The following is a 19,157-nucleotide window of genomic DNA, read 5'->3' on the forward strand; positions in this document are numbered from 1 at the left end:
TTGATTTGTTGTTGATTCTCCAGTTCTTTATGGTGTAGAGACAGCTGTTGTGTTCTAGATTTTTCAATTTTTTTGAGGGAGGCTTGGATGGCTATGTATTTTCCCCTTAAGACCGCCTTTGCCGTATCCCATAGGTTTTGGACCGAAGTGTCTTCATTCTCATTGGTTTCCATGAATTGTTTCAGTTCTTCTTTGATCTCCTGGTTGATCCAAGCATTCTTTTTTTTTTTCCAAATTATTTATTTTCAGAAAAACAGTATTCATTATTTTTTCACCACACCCAGTGTTCCATGCAAGCCGTGCCCTCTATAATACCCACCACCTGGTACCCCAACCTCCCACCCCCCCGCCACTTCAAACCCCTCAGATTGTTTTTCAGAGTCCATAGTCTTTCATGGTTCACCTCCCCTTCCAATTTACCCAAAAGCACATACCCTCCCCAGTGTCCATAACCCTACCCCCCTTCTCCCAACCCCTCTCCCCCCAGCAACCCACAGTTTGTTTCATGAGATTAAGAGTCACTTATGGTTTGTCTCCCTCCCTATCCCATCTTGTTTCATGGATTCTTCTCCTACCCACTTAAGCCCCCATGTTGCATCACCACTTCCTCATATCAGAGAGATCATGTGATAGTTGTCTTTCTCCGCTTGACTTATTTCGCTAAGCATGATATGCTCTAGTTCCATCCATGTTGTCGCAAATGGCAAGATTTCGTTTCTTTTGATGGCTCCATAGTATTCCACTGTGTATATATACCACATCTTCTTTATCCATTCATCTGTTGATGGACATCTAGGTTCTTTCCATAGTTTGGCTATTGTGGACATTGCTGCTATAAACACTCGGGTGCATGTGCCCCATTGGATCACTACGTTTGTATCTTTAGGATAAATACCCAGTAGTGCAATTGCTGGGTCATAGGGCAGTTCTATTTTCAACATTTTGAGGAACCTCTATGCTGTTTTCCAGAGTGGTTGCACCAGCTTGCATTCCCACCAACAGTGTAGGAGGGTTTCCCTTTCTCCGCATCCTCGCCAGCATCTGTCATTTCCTGACTTGTTGATTTTAGCCATTCTGACTGGTGTGAGGTGATATCTCATTGTGGTTTTGATTTGTATTTCCCTGATGCCGAGTGATATGGAGCACTTTTTCATGTGTCTGTTGGCCATCTGAATGTCTTCTTTGCAGAAACGTCTGTTCATGTCCTCTGCCCATTTCTTGATTGGATTATTTGTTCTTTGGGTGTTGAGTTTGCTAAGTTCTTTATAAATTTTGGACACTAGTCGTTTATCTGATATGTCGTTTGCAAATATCTTCTCCCATTCTGTCAGTTGTTTTTTGATTTTGTTAACTGTTTCCTTTGCTGTGCAAAAGCTTTTGATCTTGATGAAATCCCAGTAGTTCATTTTTGCCTTTGCTTCCCTTGCCTTTGGTGATGTTCCTAGGAAGATGTTGCTGCGGCAGAGGTCGAAGAGGTTGCTGCCTGTGTTCTCCTCAAGGATTTTGATGGATTCCTTTCTCACATAGAGGTCCTTAATCCATTTTGAGTCTATTTTGTGTGTGGTGTAAGGAAATGATCCAATGTCATTTTTCTGCACGTGGCTGTCCAATTTTCCCAACACCATTTATTAAAGAGGCTGTCTTTTTTCCATTGGACATTCTTTCCTGCTTTGTCAAAGATTAGTTGACCATAGAGTTGAGGGTCTATTTCTGGGCTCTCTATTCTGTTCCATTGATCTATGTGTCTGTTTTTGTGCCAGTACCATGCTCTTGATGATGACAGCTTTGTAATAGAGCTTGAAGTCCGGAATTGTGATGCCACCAACTTTGGCTTTCTTTTTCAATATCCCTTTGGCTATTCGAGGTCTTTTCTGGTTCCATATAAATTTTAAAATTATTTGTTCCATTTCTTTGAAAAAGATGGATGGTACTTTGATAGGAATTGCATTAAATGTATAGATTGTTTTAGGTAGCATAGACATTTTCACAATATTTATTCTTCCAATCCAGGAGCATGGAACATTTTTCCATTTCTTTGTGTCTTCCTCAATTTCTTTCATGAGTACTTTATAGTTTTCTGAGTATAGATTCTGTGCCTCTTTGGTTAGGTTTATTCCTAGGTATCTTATGGTTTGGGGTGCAATTGTAAATGGGATTGACTCCTTAATTTCTCTTTCTTCTGTCTTGTTGTTGGTGTAGAGAAATGCAACTGATTTCTGTGCATTGATCTTATATCCTGACACTTTACTGAATTCCTGTACAAGTTCTAGCAGTTTTGGAGTGGAGTCTTTTGGGTTTTCCACATAGAGTATCATATCATCTGCGAAGAGTGATAATTTGACTTCTTCTTTGCCAATTTGGAAGTCTTTAATTTCCTTTTGTTGTCTGATTGCTGAGGCTAGGACTTCTAGTACTATGTTGAATAGCAGTGGTGATAATGGACATCCCTGCTGTGTTCCTGACCTTAGTGGAAAAGCTTTCAGTTTTTCTCCATTGAGAATGATATTTGCGGTGGGTTTTTCATAGATGGCTTTGATGATATTGAGGTATGTGCCCTTTATCCCTACACTTTGAAGAGTTTTGATCAGGAAGGGATGCTCTACTTTGTCAAATGCTTTTTCAGCATCTATTGAGAGTATCATATGGTTCTTGTTCTTTCTTTTATTGATGTGTTGTATCACATTGACTGATTTGCGGATGTTGAACCAACCTTGCAGCCCTGGGATAAATCCCACTTGGTCGTGGTGAATAATCCTTTTAATGTACTATTGAATCCTATTGGCTAGTATTTTGGTGAGAATTTACGCATCTGTGTTCATCAAGGATATTGGTCTATAGCTCTCTTTTTTGATGGGATCCTTGTCTGGTTTTGGGATTAAGATGATGCTGGCCTCATAAAATGAGTTTGGAAGTTTTCCTTCCATTTCTATTTTTTGGAACAGTTTCAGGAGAATAGGAATTAGTTCTTCTTTAAATGTTTGGTAGAATTCCCCCGGGAAGCCGTCTGGCCCTGGGCTTTTGTTTGTTTGGAGATTTTTAATGACTGTTTCAATCTCCTTACTGGTTATGGGTCTGTTCAGGCTTTCTATTTCTTCCTGGTTCAATTTTGGTAGTTTGTATGTTTCTAGGAATGCATCCATTTCTTCCAGATTGTCAAATTTGTTGGCGTAGAGTTGCTCATAGTATGTTCTTATAATAGTTTGTATTTCTTTGGTGTTAGTTGTGATCTCTCCTCTTTCATTCATGATTTTATTTATTTGGGTCCTTTCTCTTTTCTTTTTGATAAGCCTGGCCAGGGGTTTATCAATTTTATTAATTCTTTCAAAGAAACAGCTCCTAGTTTCATTGATTTGTTCTATTGTTTTTTTGGTTTCTATTTCATTCATTTCTGCTCTGATCTTTATGATTTCTCTTCTCCTGCTGGGCTTAGGGTTTCTTTCTTGTTCTTTCTCCAGCTCCTTTAGGTGTAGGGTTAAGTTGTGTACCTGAGACCTTTCTTGTTTCTTGAGAAAAGCTTGTACCGCTATATATTTTCCTGTCAGGACTGCTTTTGTTGTGTCCCACAGATTTTGAACCATTGTATTTTCATTATCATTTGTTTCCATGATTTTTTTCAATTTTTCTTTAATTTCCCGGTTGACCCATTCATTCTTTAGAAGGATGCTTTTAGTCTCCATGTTTTAGGGTTCTTTCCAAACTTCCTCTTGTGGTTGAGTTCTAGGTTCAGAGCATTGTGGTCTGATAATATGCAGGGAATGATCCCAATCTTTTGATATAGGTTGAGTCCTGATTTAGGACCGAGGATGTGATCTATTCTGGAGAATGTTCCATGTGCACTAGAGAAGAATGTGTATTCGGTTGCTTTGGGATGAAATGTTCTGAATATATCTGTGATGTCCATCTCATCCAGTGTATCATTTAAGGCCTTTATTTCCCTGTTGATCTTTTGCTTGGATGATCTGTCCATTTCAGTGAGGGGAGTGTTAAAGTCCCCTACTATTATTGTATTATTGTTCATGTGTTTCTTTGATTTTGTTATTAATTGGTTTATATTGTTGGCTGCTCCCACATTGGGGGCATAGATATTTAAATTGTTAGATCTTCTTGTTGGACAGACACTTTGAGTATGATATAGTGTCCTTCCTCATCTCTTATTATAGTCTTTGGCTTAAAATCTAATTTATCTGCTATAAGGATTGCCACTCCTGCTTTTTTCTGATGTCCATTAGCATGGTAAATTCTTTTCCACCCCCTCACTTTAAATCTGGAGGTGTCTTTGGGCTTAAAATGAGTTTTAAATGCTTAAAATGAGGCAACATATAGATGGGTTTTGTTTTTTTATCCATTCTGATACCCTGTGTCTTTTGATTGGGGCATTTAGCCCATTAACATTCAGGGTAACTATTGAGAGATATGATTTTAGTGCCATTGTATTGCCTGTAAGGTGACTGTTACTGTATATTGTCTCTGTTCCTTTCTGATCTACCACTTGTAGGCTCTCTCTTTGCTTAGAGGACCCCTTTCAGTATTTCCTGTAGAGCTGGTTTGGTGTTTGCAAATTCTTTCAGTTTTTGTTTGTCCTGGAAGCTTTTAATCTCTCCTTCTATTTTCAATGATAGCCTAGCTGGATATAGTATTCTTGGCTGCATGTTTTTCTCGTTTAGTGCTCTGAAAATATCATGCCAGCTCTTTCTGGCCTGCCAGGTCTCTGTGGATAAGTCAGCTGCCAATCTAATACTTTTACCATTGTATGTTACAGACTTCTTTTCCCAGGCTGCTTTCAGGATTTTCTCTTTGTCACTAAGGCTTGTAAATTTTACTATTAGGTGACGGGGTGTGGGCCTATTCTTATTGATTTTGAGGGGCGTTCTCTGAACCTCCTGAATTTTGATGCTTGTTCCCTTTGCCATATTGGGGAAATTCTCCCCAATAATTCTCTCCAGTATACCTTCTGCTCCTTTCTCTCTTTCTTCTTCTTCTGGAATCCCAATTATTCTAATGTTGTTTCGTCTTATGGTGTCACTTATCTCTCGAATTCTCCCCTCATGGTCCAGTAGCTGTTTGTCCCTCTTTTGCTCAGCTTCTTTATTCTCTGTCATTTGGTCTTCTATATCGCTAATTCTTTCTTCTGCCTCATTTATCCTAGCAGTGAGAGCCTCCATTTTTGATTGCACCTCATTAATAGCTTTTTTGATTTCAACTTGGTTAGATTTTAGTTCTTTTATTTCTCCAGAAAGGGCTTTTACATCTCCTGAGAGGGTTTCTCTAATATCTTCCATGCCTTTTTTGAGCCCGGCTAGAACCTTGAAAATTGTCATTCTGAACTCTAGATCTGACATATTACCAATGTCTGTATGATTAGGTCCCTAGCCTTCGGTATTGTCTCTTGTTCTGTTTTTTTGTGGTGAATTTTTCCGCCTTGTCATTTTGTCCAGATAAGAGTATATGAAGGAGCAAATAAAATGCTAAAAGGGTGGCAACAACCCCAGGAAAATATGCTTTAACCAAATCAGAAGAGATCCCAAATCATGAGGGGGGAGAAAGGGGATAAAAAGAGGTTCAGAGGTTCAGAAAGAAAAAAAGAAAAGAAAAAGGAAAGAAAGAAAAGAATTTAAAAAACAAAACAAATAAAGAAAAGTATAAAAAAGAAAAATATATATATATATTAGATAAACTAGTTAAAAAACATTAAAAAATAAAAGGGTAAAAGTTAAAAAAAAATTTTAACAGAAGAAGAGAAAAAAATGAAAAAGAAAAAAAATTAAATTAACTGCAAGTCTAAAGAATCATAGGGAGAAAGCCATGAGTTCCGTGCTTTGCTTTCTCCTCCTCTGGAATTCTGCTGCTCTCCTTGGTATTGAAACTGCACTCCTTGGTAGGTGAACTTGGTCTTGGCTAGATTTCTTGTTGATCTTCTGGGGGAGGGGCCTGGTGTAGTGATTCTCAAGTGTCTTTGCCCCAGGTGGAATTGCACCTCCCTTACTAGGGGCAGGGTTGAGTAATCCGCTGGGGTTTGCTTTCAGGAGCTTTTGTTCCCTGAGGCTTTCTGTAGAGTTCCGGAGGATGGGAATACAAATGGTGGCCTCCTGGTCTCCGGCCCAGAGGAGCTGAGAGCCTGGGGCCCCACTCCTCAGTGCGCCTTCAGAGAACAGCGCCCAGTAACTCTGCCTAACCTCCGGCCGTGCTCTGAACTCACCGAGCCTGTGACGGGTTCAAGGTACCCCCGAGCAGTGAGCTCACTGTCGGCTCTGTCTCTGTAGCTGGCTTCCCCGTTCTAATACCTGTAAGCTCTACCACACTCAGACAGCCCTTATCCTTCTGTGACCCTGCGGGACCTGAGGCAATGCTAACCCCGTGTGGACTTCACCCCAGTTTAGCCTCTGGAGCGATGTCCCTCAGCGGAACTGACTTTTAAAAGTCCTGATTTTGTGCTCCATTGCTCCGCCACTTGCAGGGAGCCGGCCTCTCCCCCCAGGGGTCTATTTTCCCGTGGCTTTGGATTCATTCTCTGCCAGTCCTACCTTTCAGAAAGCGGTTGTTTTTCTGTTTCTAGAATTGCTGTTCTTCTTCTCTTCGATCTGCCGATGGATTTGTAGGTGTTTGGAATCTTTAGATAAGCTATCTAGCTGATCTCCTGCCAGCTGAAGTAGTCTCAGCCTGCTACTTCTCTGCCATCTTGACTTCTCCCTATCATAATCTATTTTAATTGTCTATGTACTTGCCTGTTTCCTTCAAAACATGGTGACTTCATTAATGGCAGATTTCTGTTATTTCTGTGTTCCAGTCTTGTCATTGGGAGGTGTTCACTAAACTACTGAATGACGAATGAAAAAATACAGGAGAAAAGAAAGAAATACAATGCCTCACATCTGCTTACCATGCATCACAAAGTTTCATGTCCAGCACCACTGACCACAGCATTGATCAGTATCCAGGGATAGGACTCATGAAGCTCTCTGCAAATATCAAATACTACTACCCATGCTTTGAACACTGGAACACATTTATTCTCCTATGATATTTATACTTATTCATCCTATGTATATACACACACATATATATATACATATAACACACACACATATATACACACTATTATGACAGGCATTGTTTCAGTCAATAATGAAAAAGGGTTGAACAAAATTATTATTGTGCTCTATTTATAGATACATAGTTCTTGTCTAATTCCTCTTATATTAAAAACTTCTTATGGTCTACTCAACACTATCACCTGTAAGACCTAGTAAATCATCTAAAACATAGCAAACTCACTTGTCAATTATGAAATAAATTTATACTAGAAAGTAAACCATAGAGCACCTGGGCGGCTCAGTCATTTAATCATCTGCCTTCAGCTCAGGTTATGATCCCATGGTCCTGAGATCTGAGTCCTGCGTTGGGATCCGTGCTCAGCAGAAAGTCTGCTTCTCCCTTTTCCCCTATCCCTCCCTGTCACACATATATATGCATATACATCTATGTCAACACTGGCCCCATTGAAAACTATTTATCACCTGGGGAATAGGCCCTTCCTGGGGAATTTTTATGTGTACATTGCAGCTGCTGAATCAGAACCTATGAATGTGATCCTCCAGAAACCAATTCCTGAGACACTGCTGCCGTAGAATACAAGGATCCACGATCTACTGATGCTAACGTAGCCCAGCACCTAATAATGTAGTTTAATTTCTGAGCAAGCCCTGGTGTCAACAATAGATTCCTCACTTGGTCTGTGGGATTCAGAATACATTGTTTCCTATTCTTACAGAAATTTGAGATTTCCCCATCAATTTAAATAATTTAAACTGATTTTTAGACTATGAAATAATATCCTGATTTTACTTTTAAAATCCTTTTTTGTCAACAATTTTTTAAATAATATTTTTTATTTTAAAATAAATAATTATTAATTTTTTTAATTTCAAAAAGTACCATGGTTTGAAATGTACACTTTCAGACATTCAATTTACTAGCTCTGTCTCAAAGTTCTAGCCATTGAAGTCCTGCTGAAGTTCCTTTTGTCTGTTATTTGAGAAATCAAAATTTTCTTCTCTAACAGCAACAATTTTCATGTGAAAACTGTTTATTTCATTATTTGGATTTTACCTCCTCACATTACCCAAAATCAAATAAAGTTTTTAATTTTAATTAAATATTATTTAGTTTGTTTTGCCTAGCAATAGTACATGGAAATAACAGGGTTTTTAAAAAACTCTAGATTTTAAAACTAAGTAAACATTGCTAGAAGTTTAGAAGACAAAGACATATGTACTCTGAAATGTTTTAATTCTTACCATCCCTTATAAAGAGTGTATATAGTACAATATGTAATTCTATTGAGAAAATTGTTGTCTTGGTGCAGTAAAATTCTCGACATTAATTAACTCATTACACATCTATAGATAGAATTTTGAGTAACTATTCTTTCCCCTAGAGGAAATTAAGCAAACTGAATCTAGCATAACAATAAGCTACCCCATAACTTGTTATCTATTTCATATTGCTTACTAATTATTCCTTCTTGAAATAGTTGCCTAATTACTGTCATTTTGAAGAGACACAAATGCAGAAATTTTAATATTTAACCTTGGGCAAGTTGGTAGGCTTCTCAAAATTAAAGTCATATTCTCTCATGAAGAGAATTTTACAATTTGCTCTCTCATCTTACATTCCTACCCATGATCCTACATATATGCAAGAACTGAGGCCTACAAATTCCATTAAAATTAAGGTGTGTCAGTTCATATCTATTTACTTCCACTGATTTCAATATTTTCACCTAATGAAATGTTTAACTTTAATCGTTTTGATGCTATTAAAATCATAATTAAGCTAGGCCCTGGATAACAACATGGAAATCAGAAATACATTTGCTTTACTCAATGTTTGGAAAATACAACTTATTCAGTAGCAGGAAGAATGAAATTTATTTCTCCTATATGTGTAAAGATATGAAGTTCATTTCTCATATTCTAATGCTTGTATAGAAAATACTAATGAAATTCTGTACGGCAATTCCACAAGAAAACTCTAGAATCTAACAAGATATTTAACTTTGTGTGAAAAGAATAAGGTAAAAAGAAAATAGCCCCAGGTAGAGAAATATACTAAAATAGTATCTTGAAGAAATCACTTTCACTTTAATAATTTAGAAAGGTCTGTGCCTCATTCATAGTGAGCAAAAAGTCAATAACAAACTTCCATGCTGTGCACAGAAACAGCTCAAAAAGCATTTTATACCACATGTTACTATAAGTTATACTGAAATCCAGAGTTAACATGTGCTTTTTTTTTCAAAGTGGAGAACACAAAAACAGAAATGCAAAATTAAAATACTGCGTTACTGAGTGCCTCAGCAAATTATTTTGCTCCAAGGGAAACAATAAAATTTGGATAATATATGGGTTTTGTGTATGCTTTCTTTATGATCTCTTTTTTCCAATTTATTTATTTTCAGAAAAACAGTATTCATTATTTTTTCACCACACCCAGTGCTCCATGCAAACCGTGCCCTCTATAATACCCACCACCTGGTACCCCAACCTCCCACCCCCCCGCCATTTCAAACCCCTCAGACTGTTTTTCAGAGTCCATAGTCTCTCATGGTTCACCTCCCCTTCCAATTTACCCAAATTCCCTACTCCTCTCTAACGCCCCTTGTCCTCCATGCTATTGGTTATGCTCCACAAATAAGTGAAACCATATGATAATTGACTCTCTCTGATCTCTTGGCATTTTTATCCACTTTAGTATAACTACTAAAGCAATGGTAAAATTATACCATCGAAGCATTATTACTTTAGATTTTGATTTGGGAGTGAGCAACTAAGAATGTGGGTTATCGAAGCCTTGAAAACAAATGTAAACCCTTAGATAGACTAAAAGAACAAGGCGAGAGAAAGCAATGAGAGGCAAAATCGGGGCGGGGGGCGGGGGCACTACTACTTAGGGGTCCAACAAAACAACAGACAGGAAAGGAGATAAAACCAATGAACCAGCAGAGAGGGTCAAAGAGTTTGAAGGTGGAAAAAACAAAACAAAACAAAACAAAACAAAAAAAAAACAGTTGATTCATGAATGTCTTGGTCATGGGAGCCAGAGGAAAGTGCAGAATTAACCTTGACTAGAAGGAGTAATAACTCACCTGCATACGGAATATTTCAGCATGAACGGATTTGGATGTGGATGTTTCCTTGCAGAAATAGTGATAGACCAATTCAGAGATAAGTCACACATGTTATCGTGGTGATATTTAAACCAATATCTACTTAAGATATCAATAGTAAGAAATAAGTTTTCTAGGAACAGGCAGAAGAATATAAGCACTGAAGACTGTAGCCATTAAATAGACTTCACTCTTAAAGATATTTGGAGTGGAGCAATAGATTGAGAATAGGAGAGAAGCAGGTTGATGCCTTTATCAATAAAGAAGTCCATGGGCTGGTCTTTGCTGTTCATCATCATCATTATTGGTTGTAGGATCCTTTCAAAAGGAAATTTTAGTGCATGAAATGATGGAGTCAGTAAAAAAGGTACAGGGCAATTCCAGATGCAAAATATCTTAAACAGAAAAATTTGCTTTTCTTATGGGCAAATATTTATGCATAACCTTTCCCTATTCAATTTTAAGTAAATTGGGGTGAATTAATTGTTTAATGTTAATGAACAGATTTGCCTTTCAGATTGGCTTGTGAAACCCATTTCATTGATAGCCACTTAAGAGCAAAGTCTTTTTTTAAAAATTTTTATAAAAAATGTAAATTTATTATGGTAATAGTAGTTTGAATTAATTCAAAACCATTAATTATTGTAGCCATATACCAGACATTGTGAGTAGACTTAAACAACCATTTCCCATTTTTACAAAGTCTTTTAATTTGTAAGAGCAGGCCCTATTAAGAAAGTAAAACAGGAGGAGGACCAAGGATCAAAAATCAAAGCTCAAAAGGAGTATAACCTTAGGTTTATTCACAAACATCATTTTTAGAGGCATATGAACAACAGTATTTTAAGCTATTCTTGGGTAGTGTTAATTCTGGCAGAAAGGTCAGGAAAACCACAAAGCAAAAAAAGGGATAGCCTCCCACACCTAAGTGGATCATTCTTGTTAGGGACTGGGAACATCAGTAAGATCACTTCTTCCAAGAGCAAATCCTGTCTAGGTCAGAACCTATAGGCAGGAAGCATGACCTGTGCTGGGCAGCTGCTTACGCAGTTCTCTCACTGAAGGTAGTAAGTGTAAAGTGGCCTCTACAGACACCTGCATGATGCTTGCTAATCTTTAGCAGAAGAAATTCCCCTCACAAACTACTTCCACTGGACAACCCCTTTTTTAATGTCCTAAGATTGTCAAATGTTCTCCAAATAGGGTAAAGTTTTGGCTAACAAAAGAGAGACCTGAAGGCAGAGGAAAAAACTCCATAAGCCTCTGGACTTGGATGGGGATAAGCAAGCCAGTTCCAGAGTCCCTATACCCCTTATTAATTATACCTTAAAAAAAAAAAGAAAAGAAAAGACAACATATAAAAAGACCTTAGGAGGCACAATGTAATGAAGAGCAAAGATATATGCCCAGTATCATAAGGGGAAGCAGGAATGCTTCCTGCTTTAGAGGTGAGAAGAAATCAAGGTGAATTAAAACATAGGGGAAAAAATAAGAAAAGGCAGGGAACTATCTGGATTGGAATGGTATTCACGTAAACATAGAAGACTGGATAATTTAGGAGAAGATGGGTAGTCTATTGGGTCTATGTTTTAGGGTTTGAGAAATTTGGGCAATCTTTGAAGCAAATCTGTGGGTGACATGACATGCTCTAAATAGGACATTATTACAAAAGTCCAGCTGATGTTAGGTAGGAAAATTTGTAGTTTAAAATAATAATTACTAAATTACAGCAACATCCGCTGTGGTTCAATTTATTTTGGTTTAACTTCTTTTCCCAGTAACAGATGTCCATGTTATTTGCAGCTGCCAAGCCACATGAATCTGTTTTCATAATAATTGTGAGGCTTATTTAAAAATATGATTTGTATTATTAGACATAAACCGAATATTTAAATACCATTAAATATTTTTTTAAATAAGGCTATATAGAATTCCAGTGAAATTACTCACATTTCTCCCATCTGTTAAAAAAAAAAAAAAAAGTCTAGGCTTAAAAAATTTTAGCATGTATAAACACTGACTTTCAGCATTTGCCTATTTACTGTGATTTACTAAATTGTTGCTTTAAATGAACAGAAAGAATAAAATGAAAATGGAACCAGCAGGAATAGACAAGTTTTATTAGCCCAGAGAGGCATTATATAGAAATGTCAAACTGACCACCTACTGAAAATGTCTGGAAGACTCACTTCTTTCTAAATGTCACCAACTGCTCAAAATCAACACTGGATTGATGTACTAACAGCCTTATATGATGTTCTTTTAAAGTTATCCATATTTTATTCGTTCTTTTCCCTCCAAACTTCAAGTAACAAGTGCATTTTATTTTGCTTTTCCCCTAACAGAACATCATAAAGCTCTTGTTTTCTTCTCCCAGAATAACTTCCTTCAGCTCAGTCTCCTTTAAATCCTTCGAGGCCTGCTCCAACACAACATAAAAAAGGCACAAGATTTGAAGTCAGAAAACTTTATTCAGAATCTGCCTTTTGCTAGTTATGTGGCCCTTGAGCAAGTTTCAATCTATCTGGACTCTAGCTTCCCATGCTGGAAAACAGAAGGATTCTAAGAGTCTCATCCTTCAACCTTTAAAGTTCTGTGATTCAAACACAAAATTTTTAATACCGAGAAGCACACAGAAGCAGCAATAGTAGATTACATTAAAAAGATGACAAAATCCTCAGATAAGGGGAACACAGTTTTCTATACCAATATTCTCATACCAAATTTCCCAGATTATCCATTTGGGCTTTAAATTTTCATGTGAATGAGGCTATTATTGGGAATGTCAGAAAGAAAAGGCTGAATTTGTATATGTAAGTGTGTATGTACATATGTAAATATATATTCTGGAAACCATCTTACAATCCATTGAAGTTAAAAGGTATTCAGGAGTTACTAGTAGACAATGTTAAGATTTGCTTACTTGATAAACTATATCCAACTACATGATTGCTAGGAAAGTAGTCACATACAAAAATCAAATATGCTATTTGTATAAAAAACACATTTTAAATCACAAGGACAGTCTAGTGCCAAGAACTTGTTATGATTCCCAACTATTTAAAACTATTTTGATGAAATTACATGCTTTTTTTTGGAAATTGTAATAAACATGCATCTATTTCAAATGTTTGGGGTTTTTTTGTAATAAACATGCATTTATTTCAAATGTTTGTTTTTAAATCTCTGAAATAAAACTAAGCTATTCTGTTTAATATCAAGAAGAGATGTGTATAGAGCCTTTTTCCAAAATAACTAAGGTTAACAAATGAGTCATTTAGTTTGTGCAAAAAGTACCACTCTGTTATATGCTTATATACATATGCACGTAAAGGTAAAATTTACATATAAGTGACACTATAACATTTTTTATAAAACTCCTATAACTTCTTAATATTTCATCAATGATTTCATATTTCCATGTGCTAAAGATATATTTTAGAGAAAAATTCAAGAGTTATGGCAAATAAAAATTTTAATGTATTGTTTTTGGAGCTTATGCCTAAAAATTATACCTAAAGCCAAAGGGTAATTTATGAAGATCACTAAGATAAAATAAAATAGAAGAAATCAAATAAACTCCAAGAATAATTTTGTACTGATAAGATACTGTCTGAACCATTGTCTCAACATTCTGAAACTTGTTAAGTCATTGTTCACTACATTGACTTCAGGTGTTTTCAGTGTTTTGTGTTTCAGTGTATCAGTATTTTGTGTGCAAATGCAACTTTGCACACATTGTGTATTAATCCTCCAAACTTTTATAACTTCAGCATAAATGATTCAGAATTAAGTTACAGACTAGATTTTTTTCAAATCACATTAATATAGAATATCTCAAGACAGACTCATTTACATGAGTGTTCAGTTTTTATTTTTTTTTCCAATTTATTTATTTTCAGAAAAACAGTATTCATTATTTTTTCACCACACCCAGTGCTCCATGCAAGCCGTGCCCTCTATAATACCCACCACCTGGTACCCCAACCTCCCACCCCCCCGCCACTTCAAACCCCTCAGACTGTTTTTCAGAGTCCATAGTCTCTCATGGTTCACCTCCCCTTCCAATTTACCCAAATTCCCTATTCCTCTCTAAGTCCCCTTGTCCTCCATGCTATTTGTTATGCTCCACAAATGAGTGAAACCATATGATAATTGACTCTCTCTGCTTGACTTATTTCACTCAGCATAATCTCTTCCAGTCCCGTCCATGTTGCTACAAAAGTTAGGTATTCATCCTTTCTGATGGAGGCATAATACTCCATAGTGTATATGGACCACATCTTCCTTATCCATTCGTCCGTTGAAGGGCATCTTGGTTCTTTCCATAGTTTGGTGACTGCGGCCATTGCTGCTATAAACATTGGGGTACAGATGGCCCTTCTTTTCACGATATCTGTATCTTTGGGGTAAATACCCAGGAGTGCAATTGCAGGGTCGTAGGGAAGCTCTATTTTTAATTTCTTGAGGAATCTCCACACTGTTCTCCAAAGAGGCTGCACCAACTTGCATTCCCACCAACAGTGTAAGAGGGTTCCCCTTTCTCCACATCCTCTCCAACACATGTTGTTTCCTGTTTTGTTAATTTTGGCCATTCTAACTGGTGTAAGGTGATATCTCAATGTGGTTTTAATTTGAATCTCCCTGAGGGCTAATGATGATGAGCATTTTTTCATGTGTCTGATAGCCATTTGTATGTCTTGATTGGAGAAGTGTCTGTTCATATCTTCTGCCCATTTTTTGATGTGTTTGTCTGTTTCGTGTGGCTTGAGTTTGAGGAGTTCATTATAGATCCTGGATATCAACCTTTTGTCTGTACTGTCATTTGCAAATATCTTCTCCCATTCCGTGGGTTGCCTCTTTGTTTTTTTGACTGTTTCCTTTGCTGTGCAGAAGCTTTTGATTTTGATGAAGTCCCAGAAGTTTATTTTCGCTTTTGTTTCCTTTGCCTTTGGAGACGTATCTTGAAAGAAGTTGCTGTGGCTGATATCCCAAATTCATAAAATTATGAATGAAAAGGGAGAGATCACAACTAACGCCAAGTAAGTAGAAACAATCATCAGAAGTTATTACGAACAGTTATATGCCAATAAGCTTAGCAACCTAGATGAAATGGATGCATTCCTGGAAAAATATAAACTACCAAAATTGAACCAGGAAGAAATCGACAACCTGAATAGACCAATATCTAATAACGAGATTGAATCAGTGATCAAAAACCTCCCAAAAAACAAGAGCCCAGGACCTGACGGATTCCCTGGGGAATTCTACCAAACCTTCAAAGAAGAAATAACACCTATTCTCCTGAAGCTGTTTCAAAAAATTGAAGCAGAAGGAAAACTTCCAAACTCTTTCTATGAAGTCAGCATTACCCTGATCCCCAAACCAGGCAAGGACCGTACCAAAAAGGAGAATTTCAGAGTGTTCTGTTTTTAATCAAAGTATAAGTAACAGTGTTATGTTAGTTTCAGGTGTACAATATAATGATTCAATCATTCTATACATTAGTCAGTGCTCACCAAGATAAGTGTACTCTTAATCCCTTTATTTCATTCAAGCCCCTAACAACCTCCTCCCTGGCAACCATCAGTTTATATTTATATTTAAGAATCTGGTTTTTTTTGTTTATCTCTTTTTTTGTTCATTTTTTTTCTTAAATTCCACATATGTGTGAAATCATATGGTATTTGTCTTTCTCTGCCTGATTTATTTCACTTAGCATTATACCCTCTAGGTTTATCCATGTTATTGTAAACAGCAACATTTCATTCTTCTTTATAGGCTAAGTAATATTCTATTATATATATATATATATATATATATATGTATGTGTGTGTGTGTATATATATACATATATATATATATATACACCTATATGACAACTTCTTTATGCTTTCATCTATGGATGGACACTGGGGCTGCTTCTGTATCTTGATTATTGTGAATAATGCTGCAATAAACATAGGGGAATATATATCTTTTTGAGTTATTGTTTTTGTTTTCTTTGGGTAAATACTCGTTAACCTTTGAGTAAATTCCTAAATGGAATTACTAGATCATATGGTAATTCTAGATTTAATATTTTGAGAAACCTCCAGACTCTTCCACAGTGGCTATACCAATTTATATTCCCACAAACAGGGCATAGGTTTCCCTTTTTGTCCCTATCCTTCCCAAAACTTGTTATTTCTTGTCTTTTTGATGCTAGCCATTATGGCAGGTATAAGATGGTATCTCACTGTGGTTTTGATTTGTATTTCCCTGATAATTAACAATGGAGTATTAATTTTACCTTTATTACTATTTTGGAGTATACAAATGCCATTTTAAAACAAGGTTCATTATTTCCATGGGATGTGTGAATTGCAGGTCATACAACATGTGAACTGCACATCTTTCTCAATTATTCAGTAGCAATTCCAGCTGCTTGTGATGTCAGTAGCCTGTAAGAACTAACATTCTCCTTTTATTTTAAAGATCTCAGATAGGCTCAGAACTTTAAAGACCAGTTCCTACCTTTCTAGCTCACTTACTCAAATCATTAGTCCCACACCAATAACTCTTCTACCCCTTAAGACCACTAATCCATTGATCTATTGATCAATTGATCTATTGGTCCCACACCAATAACTCTTCTACCCGTTAAGACCACTAATCCATTGATCTATCATTTTCATATTGGCAGTTAGCCCTTTAATTACTGATTAAAAAATCCAGTTTAGATTCCTGTTCCATAACTTTCATCTGTGGAAAGTATATATAACCATGCTGGCTAGTCTCACTTCACATTTGGGACCACTTATTCCAACTGGGACCTCAGAAGTGCTCTGTCATTCTAATACATGGCACAGGGAATTTACTTTCCCAATCACAAAGATTATTTCACACCATCTTGGATTTCCTCAGATCTCCAGCGCCCACCTCCCCACCTCAGTCTCAAATGATAACCACATTTTTTAACTGAGAGAACCAAAATAAAACTTCTGTTTTCACATCACCTACCACCATGCTTGTATCTGTACCTCTGTATTTGGAATTTCCATTCTGTTACAGTGAATGAAAAGTCCCTACATCTACCTAAGGTAAAACCATGCACTTAAATGCATTTCATCCTCCTCTCTCAAGAATCTTGTTCCTTCAGTTTTCTTTTTCAAATGTAAATTTCTTTTTTTTTCCTGATTATTGGATCATTTCTATTTGTATATAACATTCTATAACAACATTCACCAAAGAAAAAAGAAAACTATACCTTATGTCCTTAGTTACTATACACTTTCTCTGTTTGCATTTTGGCAAAATTCCTCAAAGGATTTGTTTATGTTTTCTTCTTTTATTTGATTTCTTATGGCTTTGATCAGAACCATTCCTTTGAAATTGTTTTACTCCATGATAATGACAATTTCCATCTTGGTAAATTCTATGGTTATATGGTCTAAATTTAGTCCTAATTTACTCAACTTCTGAGCAGCACTTGACATAGACATTCCTTACTACTTGAAATATTTTCTTCAATTTTAAGACACTAACCCATTCCTAGATTTTATTTTTAATATTTCTTTTCAAATCCACTTTCTTCATTTTTTTCCTCTTCCTAACTATTAAGTACAGGAATAACCCAGAACTCAATCATTGCCTCTCTGCGTTCTCTATCCATTCAGATTCCTAGGCAATGCCATCCAGTCTTAAGGCTTTGCAAACCATCTACATAAATTTGAATGCTTATTTTAGATCATGTCCCCATCTCTTGACTACTCATCTGATTGCCAAATCTCTATCCTCACTTGGATCCTTAATAAATATTTAACATTTAGTGTTTCCAAAATGATTATTTCTATCCCCTCAAACCTGGTACCACCATTCATTCATCTTATTGCGCAGTAAAAATTTTGAAATATTTTTTTTCAACATCAAAACTTCAAATCTTTAATCATGAGTAATTATATTATGCTCTGCCTTTAAACTATATCAGCCTAACTACTTATCTTTACCTTCACCTCTACCACCTTCATCTAAGGCATTACCTCCCAGCACCTGGGAGGATTTTAAATGTTTAAAAATATGATATGACCCTTCTCATGCAAGACACCCCCAATGGCTTCCTACCTGTTTCACCTTGGGAACATTATGCTACAACCTAGTGTGTCCACTGTAATGTCACTTCTTTTTCTTCAAACTCATCTCACAATACTTTTCCCTTTTTTTTTCTGAACTCGGTATACTTACACTTACTCTTTCCTCTTTAATTACTTTCCTCCACCTATTTGGAAACTTTCTTCATTCCCTTTAAATCTTTTTTCAAATTTACCTCCCCAGATAATCCTTTCATGAACACCCTTTAAAAGAACCCTCTCTCTTTTCACTATCTTTAGTCTGCTTTATTTCTCCTCATAGCACTCTTTCAAAGAAATATAACATACATATTTACATATTTACTATCTTTGCCAGTAAACTATAAATTCATAAGGACATGCTGTCATATTAATTCCTCTATCCCTAATATAGTACCTGCTATACTAAGTAGAATAATTGTAAATAATGAATGAATAACAAGAAAAAAATGAATTTAGATAAATCCAAAACCAAATTCAACATGGTTACTTAGTCCACACTACTTCTTCATGATGTCCAAACATGAACTGCACTCAAACTGCACTCAAACATGAACCACACTCAAACTTAGAATCTCACCTGTCCTTTTTCTAGAATAGCACATCATTGTAGCTTTGGAGTTAAACTACCAATCCCTATCTACCAATGACTTTATTCATTACTAGTTATATGACCTTACGCAAATGATTTAAACTCTATTCCTCTGTTTTTTCAAAAGTGTAATGGAGATAATGTCCATAATATAAATTGAGGATTGAGAGAAATGACACACATGAAGTACTTGCATATAATACCTGGTTCTCAACTTATACTTAAGAATTGTCAGCTGTTCTTTGTCCTTGATTTAACAAAAGGTAAAGTATTTCTAGGAACAATGACTTTG

Source organism: Neovison vison, chromosome 12, assembly GCF_020171115.1.
Source record: "Neovison vison isolate M4711 chromosome 12, ASM_NN_V1, whole genome shotgun sequence".
Taxonomy (NCBI): domain Eukaryota; kingdom Metazoa; phylum Chordata; class Mammalia; order Carnivora; family Mustelidae; genus Neogale; species Neogale vison.